At 38.7% G+C, this 9733-nt stretch overlaps 1 pseudogene; it reads left to right on the top strand.

Annotated features, from left to right (window-relative positions):
* Positions 1–7487: 7487 nt before the first annotated feature.
* Positions 7488–8179, top strand: LOC123942548 (annotated as a pseudogene).
* The last annotated feature ends 1554 nt before the right edge of the window (positions 8180–9733 follow it).

Here is a 9733-nt window from a genome sequence, read left to right as displayed (position 1 = left end):
TCTTTGGTGGAGGAGTCAAGATGACGGAGAATTAACTGGCTGAGACTACATCAGGTAGCAGGAGATCAGCTAGATAGCTTATTGATCCATTGCAAATACCTACAAATCCAATGGGAGATCAAAGAGAAGAAGAACAACAATTCTAGAAACAGAAAATCGACCACTTTCTGAAAGGTAGGACCAGCAGAGAAGTGAATCCAAGCAATGGGAAGATAGACCATGGGGGGAGGGGCCGGTCCCCGGCAAGTGGCGGAGAAACAGAGCACAAAATCAGGACATTTAGAAGTCTGCTCCATTGAGGAACATTGCTCCAGAGGCTAAACTGGGGTGAAGCCCACGTGGGGTCAGTGTGGCCCCAGGTCCCGTGGGGTCACAGAAGGATCGGGGGTGTCTGAGAGTTGCAGAGCTCGCAGGTATTAGAGCGGGGAAGCTGGCTACAGAGACAGAGCTGAGGAGTGAGCTCTCAGCTCGGGGTTACCTTGAACCGGTTGCAGGATGGGTGAGCTCGGAGCACAGCCAGAGGCCAGGGACATGGGAGTGATTGAGTGCTTGTCTCTGAGGGCACACTGAGGAGTGGGGCCCCGAGCTCTCGGTTCCTCCACGCTGGAGACTGGGAGGCCACCATTTTCATTCCTGTACTCCGGAACTCTACAGAAAGCGTTCAGGGAACAAAAGCGGCCGAAAGCAAACCCAACAGATTACATGGCCCGGCCCCTGGTAAGGGTGGTGCAATTCCACCTCGGGCAAAGACACTTGAGAATCACTACAACAGGCCCCTCCCCCAGAAGATCAACAAGAAATCCAGCCAGGACCAAGTTCATGTACCAAGGAGAACAGCAGAATTCCAGAGGAGGAGAAAGCAAAGCATGGAATTCATGGCTTTCTCCCGTGAATCCTTAGTCTTGCAGTTAATTTAATTTTTTTTAATTTAATTATTTTTCTTCTTCTAAATTTTTTTAACTTTTACCCTTTCCTCTTTTAACATTTTTAACTAGTTTATCTTAACAATACTTTATATTAAAAAAAATAATAATCTTTTTTGAAACTTCATTATTATAGTCACATTTTATCCTTCATTGTATCTAACTTTATTTTTTGTATTCACATAGGGTTTTTTCTTCTAAAAAAAAATGGGGTACAACTTTTTCTAATAGATCAAAATATGCCCTAAATCTAGCTCTGGGCTTGTTCTACTCTCCAGCCTGAGAAAAACCTCTCCAGTTTCTTTTTCTTTATTCTCCCAACCAACTTACTTTATCAACTCCTTTTTTAGAAATTAAAAAAAAATTTTTTTTTCATCTTTATAGACATATTCCATCCCTTCATTGTGTTTACCCTTATATATGTTTTTCATTCTTTAAAATTTTGGGAGGTTGTTTCTCCTAAGAGACCAAAGTACTCCCAAAATTAAGTGGGTGACCCTGTTCTAGTCACCAGTCTAAAATATATATTTTTTTATTCTTTTTTATATATTTTTGAAATTTGTTTTCTTTTTTTTTTAATTTTTTTTCTGAACTTCTTTTTTTTTAAGATTTTATTTATTTATTTGACAGAGATCACAAGTAGGCAGAGAACCAGGCAGAGTGAACTTCTTTTTATTCCCTTTCTCCCCCCCATGATTTGGGGTCTCTTCTGATTTGGTTAAAGCGCATTACCCTCAGGTCTTTGCCACCCTTTTAGCATTTTATTTGCTCCTTCATATATTCTTTTTTTTTTAAGATTTTATTTATTTATTTGACACACAGAGAGAGACCATAAGTAGGCAGAGAGGCAGGCAGAGAGAGAGAGGAGGAAGCAGGCTTCCTGCTGAGCAGAGAGACTGATGTTGGGCTCGATCCCAGGACCCTGAGATCATGACCTGAGCCGAAGGCAGCGGCTTAACCCACTGAGCCACCCAGGCGCCCCTCCTTCATATATTCTTATCTGGACAAAATGACAAGGCGGAAAAACTCACCACAAAAAAAAAAAAAAAAAGAACAAGAGGCAATACCGAAGGCTAGGGATGTAATCAATACGGATATTGGTAATATGTCAGATCTAGAGTTCAGAATGACGATTCTCAAGGTTCTAGGCGGGCTCGAAAAAGGCATGGAAGATATTAGAGAAACCCTCTCTGGAGAGATAAAAGCCCTTTCTGGAGAAATAAAAGAACTAAAATCTAACCAAGTTGAAATTAAAAAAGCTATTAAGGAGGTGCAATCAAAAATGGAGGCTCTTACTGCTAGGGTAAGTGAGGCAGAAGAAAGAATTAGTGATATAGAAGACCAAATGACACAGAATAAAGAAGCTGAGCAAAAGAGAGACAAACAAATACTGGACCACGAGGGGAGAACTCAAAAGATAAGTGACACCATAAGATGAAACATTAGAATAATTGGGATTCTAGAAGAAGAAAGAGAGAGGGGAGCAGAAGGTATATTGGAGAGAATTATTGGAGATAATTTCCTTAATATGGCAAAGCGAACAAGCATCAAAATCCAGGAGGTGCAGAGAACCCCCCTCAAAATCAATAAGAATAGGTCCACACCCCATCACCTAATAGTAAAATTTACAAGACTTAGCGACAAAGAGAAAATCCTGAAAGCAGCCCGGGAAAAGAAGTCTGTAACATACAATGGTAAAAATATTAGATTGGCAGCAGACTTATCCACAGAGACCTGGCAGGCCAGAAAGAACTGGCATGATATATTCAGAGCACTAAACGATAAAAACATGCAGCCAAGAATACTCTATCCAGGTAGGCATTCATTGAAAATAGAAGGAGAGATAAAAAGCTTCCAGGACAAAAAAAAAAAAAAAAAAAAAAAAAACCTGAAAGAATTTGCAAACACCAAACCAGCTCTATAGGAAATATTGAAAGGAGTCCCCAAAGCAAAGAGAGATCATAAAAGTAGTAGATCAGAAAGGAACAGACAATATACAGTAACAGTCACCTTACAGGCAATATAATGGCACTAAACTCATATCTCTCAATAGTTACCCTGAATGTAAATGGGCTAAATGCCCCCAATCAAAAGACACAGGGTATCAGAATGGATAAAAAAACAAAACTCATCAATATGCTGCCTACAAGAAACTCATTTTAGACCCGAAGACACCTCCAGATTTAAAGTGAGGGGGTGGAACAGAATTTGCCATGCTTATGGACATCAGAAGAAGGCTGGGGTGGCAACCCTGATATCAGATCAATTAGACTTTAAGAAAAAGAAGATAACAAGAGATGAGGAAGGACACAATATCATATTCAAAGGGTCTGTCAACAAGAAGATGTAACAATTTAAATATCTATGCCCCTAACATGGGAGCAGCCAACTATATAAACCAATTAATAACAAAATCAAAGAAACACATCGAAAATAACACAATAATAGTAGGGAACTTTAACACTCCCCTCACTGAAATGGACAGATCATCCAAGTAAAAGATCGACGAGGAAATAAAGGCCTAAATAACACACTGGACTAGATGGACATCACAGATCTATTCAGAACATTTCATCCCAAAGCAACAGAATACACATTCTTCTCTAGTGCACATGGAACATTCTCCAGAATAGATCACATCCTGGGTCACAAATCAGGTCTCAACTGGTATGGAAAGATTGGGATCTTTCCCTGCATATTTTCAGACCACAATGCTCTGAAGCTAGAACTCAATCACAAGAGGAAAGCTGGATAGAGCCCAAACAAATACATGGAGACTAAACAGCATCCTTCTAAAGAATGAATGGGTCAACCAAGAAATTAAGGAAGAATTGAAAAAAAATCATGGAAACAAATGATAATGAAAACACAGTGGTCAAAATCTGTGGGACACAGCAAAAGCAGTCTTGAGAGGAAAATATACAGCAGTACAGCCTTTCTCAAGAAACAAGAAAGGTCTCAAGTACACAACCTAACCCGACACCTAAAGGAGCTAGAGAAAGAAAAACAAAGAAAGCCTAAACCCAGCAGGAGAAGAGATATCATAAAGATCAGAGCAGAAATCAATGAAATAGAAACAACAAACAAACAAACAAAAAAACCAATAGAACAAATCAACAAACTAGGATCTGGTTCTTTGAAAGAATTAATAGGATTGATAAACCTCTGGCCAGACTTATCAAAAAGAAAAGAGAAAGGACCCAAATAAATAAAATCATGAATGAAAGAGGAGAGATCACAATCAACACCAAAGAAATACAAACAATTATAAAACATATTATGAACAACCCTATGCCAAAAATTTGACAATCTGGAAGAAATGGATGCATTCCTGGAGACATATAAACTACCACAATTGAAACAGGAAGAAATAGAAAACCTGAACAGAACTATAACCAGTAAGGAGATTGAAACAGTCATCAAAAATCCCCAAACAAACAAAAGCCCAGGGCCAGATGGCTTCCCAGGGGAATTCTACCAAACATTTAAAGAAGAATTAATACCTATTCTCCTGAAACTGTTCCAAAAAATAGAAATGGAAGGAAAACTTCCAAACTCATTTTATGAGGCCAGCATCACCTTGATCCCAAAACCAGACAAGGATCCCATCAAAAAAAGAGAATTACAGACCAATATCCTTGATGAACACATATGCAAAAATTCTCACCAAATACTAGCCAATGGGATCCAACAGTACATTAAAAAGGTTATTCACCACGACCATGTGGGATTTATTCCAGGGCTTCAAGCTTGGTTCAACACCCGCAAATCAATCAATGTGATACAATACATTAATAAAAGAAAGAACAAGAACCATATAATACTCTCAATAGATGCTGAAAAAGCATTTGACAAAGTACAGCATCCCTTCCTGATCAAAACTCTTCAAAGTGTAGGGATAGAGGGCACATACCTCAATATCATCAAAGCCATCTATGAAAAATCCACTGCAAATATCATTCTCAATGGAGAGAAACTGAAAGCTTTTCCACTAAGGTCAGGAACATGGCAGGGATGTCCGTTATCACCACTGCTATTCAACATAGTACTAGAAGTCCTAGCCTCAAAAATCAGACAACAAAAAGAAATTAAAGGCATCTAAATCAGCAAAGAAGTCAAAGTATCACTTTTTGCAGATGATATGATACTGTATGTGGAAAACCCAAAAGCTTTTACTCCAAAACTGCTAGAACTTGTACAGGAATTCAGTAAAGTGTCAGGATATAAAATCAATGCACAGAAATCAGTTGCATTTCTCTACACCAACAACAAGTCAGAAGAAAGAGAAATTAAGGAGTCAATCCTATTTACAGTTGCACCCAAAACCACAAGATACCTAGGAATAAACCTAACCAAAGAGGCTAAGAATCTATATGCAGAAAACTATAAAGTACTCATGAAAGAAATTGAGGAAGACACAAGGAAATGGAAAATGTTCCATGCTCCTGGATTGGAAGAACAAATATTGTGAAAATGTCTATGCTACCTAAAGCAATCTACACATTTAATGCAATCCCTATGAAAATCCCATCCATTTTTTTCAAAGAAATGGAAAAACAATCCTCAAATTTATATGGAACCAGAAAAGACCTCGAATAGCTAAAGGAATATTGAAAAAGAAAGCCAAAGTTGGTGACATCACAATTCCGGACTTCAAGTTCTATTACAAAGTTGTCATCATCAAGACAGCATGGTAGTGACATAAAAACAGACACATAGATCAATGGAACAGAATAGAGAGCCCAGAAATAGACCCTCAACTCTATGGTCAACTAATCGTCAACAAAGCAGGAAAGAATGTCCATTGGAAAAAAGACAGCCTCTTCAACAAATGGTGTTGGGAAAATTGGACAGCCACTTGCAGAAAAATGAAATTGGACCACTTCCTTACACCACACAGGAAAATAGTCTCAAAATGGATGAAGGAAATGTGAGAAAGGAATCCATCAAAATCCTTGAGGAGAACACAGGCAGCAACCTCTTCCACCTCAGCCGCAGCAACTTCTTCCTGGGAACATTGCCAAAGGCAAGGGAAGCATGGGCAAAAATGAACTATTGGGATTTCATCAAGATCAAAAGCTTTTGCACAGCAAAGGAAACAGTTAACAAAAGCAAAAGACAACTGACAGAATGGGAGAAGATATTTGCAAATGACATATCAGATAAAGGGCTAGTATCCAAAATCTATAAAGAGCTGAGCAAACTCAACACCCAAAGAACAAATAATCCAGTCAAGAAATGGGCAGAAGACGTGAACAGACATTTCTGCAAAGAAGACATACAGATGGCCAACAGAGACATGAAAAAGTGCTCCACATCACTCGGCATCAGAAAAATACAAATCAAAACCAAAATGAGATACCATTCACACCAGTCAGAATGGCTAAAATTAACAAGTCAGGAAATGACATGCTGGAGAGGATGCGGAGAAAGGGACTCCCTCCTACAATCTTGGTGGGAATGCAAGCTGGCGCAACCACTCTGGAAAACAGCATGGAGGTTCCTCAAAAAGTTGAAAATAGAGCTACCCTATGACCCAGAAATTGCACTACTAGGTATTTACCCTAAAGATACAAACATAGTGATCCGAAGGGGCATGTGCACCCGAATGTTTATAGCAGCAATGTCCACAATAGCCAAACTGGAAAGAACCTAGATGTCCACCAACAGATGAATGGATAAAGAAGAAGTGGTATATATACATAATGGAATACCATGCAGCCATCAAAAGAAATGAAATCTTGCCATTTGCGACGACGTGAATGGAACCAGAGGGTATTATGCTTAGCGAAATAAGTCAATCAGAGAAAGACAACTCTTATATGATCTCCCTGATATGAGGAAGTAGAGATGCAATGTGGGGGGTTTGGGGGCTAGGAGAAGAATAAATGAAACAAGATGGGATTGGGAGGGAGACAAACCATAAGTGACTCTTAATCTCACAAAACAAACTGAGGGTTGCTGGGTGGAGGGGAGCTGGGAGAGGGGGCTGGGGTTATGGACATCGGGGATGGTATGTGCTATGGTGAGTGCTGTGAAATGTGTAAACCTGGCGATTCACAGGCCTGTACCCCTGGGGATAAAAATACATTATATGTTTATAAAAAAAATTAAAAAATTAATTAAAAAAAATAAATAAAGGGACTCTTTGAGTGAGAAAGAAAGATCAAAAGAAACAAAGACTAGGAAGGAACAGGGAACATCACCAGAAACACCAACTTTACAGGTAACACAATGGTCCTTAATTCATATCTATCAATAATCACTCTGAATGTAAATGGACTAAATGTTCCAATCAAAAGACATAGAGTATCAGAATGGATTAAAAAAATAAGACCCATTAATGTACTGCCTACAAGAGAATTATTTAGAATTATTTTAGACCTAAAGACATCTCCAGATTGAAAGTGAGGGATATAGATTCATCCTTGTGCATAGGAGCTTCCTAGGAGATCACATACTCGGAGCTTCACAGCCTCAGGATCACAGCTAGAAGGTTGGCTCTCACAAGTACAGTCTATACAGACTATACAGTCTATACTGCTAGAGCCATTATTGCACCCCATGCAGGATATACATGTGGGTCTTGTGCCGTTCATGCTTACAAACAAGTGGATCCATCTGTTACCCAGAGAATGTTCATCCTTGGGCCTTCAGACGCCTCTGTATGACCTTTGTATTGACCAAAAGATTTATGAAGAATTATGGAAGACAGTAGTGTTTGAATGCATGTCTCTGCAGAGAGATGAAAATGAACACAGTATTGAAATGCTTTTGCCTTATACAGCTAAAGCCATGGAAAGCCATAAGGATGAGTTTACATTATTCCTGTACTGGATGGAGCTCTGACTGAGTCAAAAGAACAGGAATTCAAAAAACTCTTCAGTAAATATCTAGGGAATCCTAGTAATGTCTTTGTGGTTTCTTTTGATTTCTGCCATTGGGGTCTAAGTTTCCATTAGTTACTATGGTGAATCCCAGGGGAGATTTATAGATCCATTTAACATCTAGATAAAACGGATGTGAGTATGATAGAACAACCAGATCCCGTATCTTTTAGCAATTACTTGAAGAAACACCATAATCCTGTATGTGGAAGATGTCCCACTGTGGTGTTATTAAATGCTATCACAGAGCTCCAGAAGAATAGAATCAATATGACCCTTTCCTTTTTGAATTATGCCCAGTCAGGCCAGTGTAGAAACTGGCAAGAGAGTTCAGTGAGTTATTCAAGGGAAGCACTCATGGTCCACTGAAGCTCAGAATCCTCAAGGATGGAAAATGGACAATCTCTTCAACAAATGATGGTGGGAAAACTCAGGGCGCCTGGGTGGCTCAGTTGGTTAAGTGACGGTCTTCAGCTCAGGTCATGATCCCAGGGTCCTGGGATCGAGCCCTGCATCAGGCTTGCTACTCAGTGGAGAGACGGATTCTCCCTCTCCCTCTGCCTGCCACTCTGCCTACTTGAGAGAGAGCACAAGCTCTCTCTGTATCTCTGTCAAATAAATAACTAAAATCTTAAAAAAAAAAAAAAAACTCCAAATGATGTTGGGAAAACAAGACAGCAACATGCAGAAAAGTGAAACTGAACCACTTTCTTACACCACATACAAAAATTATTCAAAATTGATGAAAGACCTAAATACAACATAGGAAACCATCAAAATCCTAGAGGAGAACACAGGTGACAACCACTTTGACATCAGCTATAGCAATATTTATTTTATATTTTAGATATATTTTAGATATGTTTCCTGAGGTAAGGGAAACAAAATAAAAAATGAACTATTAGGACTTGAACAAGATAGAAAGCTTCTGCACAGCAAAGGAAACAGTTGACAAAACCAAAAGACAACTAACAGAATGGGAGAAGGTATTTGCAAATGACATATCTGATAAAGGTTTAGTATCCAAAATCTATAAAGAGCTTATCAAACACAATACCCGAAAACCAAATAATGCAGACAAGAAATGGACAGAGACATGAATAAACATTTTTTCCAAAGACATCCAGAAGACTAACAGACACATGAAAAGTTGCTCAACATTAATCATCATCAGGAAATACAAATGAAAATCACAATGAGATACCACCTCACACTTGTCAGAATGGCTAAAATTAACAACTCAGGAAACGACACATGGTGACGAGGATGCAGAGAAAGGGGAACCCTTTTGCCCTATTGGTGCGAATGCAAACTGGTGCAGTCACTTTGGAAAACAGTAAGGAGTCTCCCAAAAAGTTAAAAATAGAACTATTCTCTAATCAACAATTGCACTACTAGGTATTTACCCAAAGGGTACAAAAATACAGACTTGAAGGGGTACATGCACCCCAGTGTAAGTCACTTCACTTCAATTAACTGTTTTGGCTTTAAAAATAGACTGGTTAGTTTCTCACTTCCTGGACTGATACTTTATATATCTGAAACATTCTAGTTCCTTTCTGTGGCTTTTTGAATTTTCATTTAAATTATAAAACGTTTCAAACTCACGTGAAATTTTGATATCCTTTTGGTCTGTTGGAAAGGCTACCTTTAGAAACCTTCATCATTAATCCTACCAAACTCTGGTCTCAATTCCATCTACTTAAACCTTACATTTTAGGTTAACTAGGCATTAAGCAGTATAATTTCTATGCTGACTTTATCAGTGATTTTTATCATTTCATGTAAGTTTCTTCAGATTTCTACTTTGATTCCCTGATTCCTTTGCATATGACTTCTTTGAATGCAATGTCCTTCTAACCACTGTATACCCAGAAAATCAGTCAGTCCTTAAATTTCAACAAAGAAGTTGCTTCCTCTGTA

This window comes from Meles meles, chromosome 5, assembly GCF_922984935.1.
Source record: "Meles meles chromosome 5, mMelMel3.1 paternal haplotype, whole genome shotgun sequence".
Taxonomy (NCBI): Eukaryota; Metazoa; Chordata; class Mammalia; order Carnivora; family Mustelidae; genus Meles; species Meles meles.
Note: the sequence above shows the minus strand (reverse complement) of the source record. Positions and strands in the feature narration are given on the sequence as shown.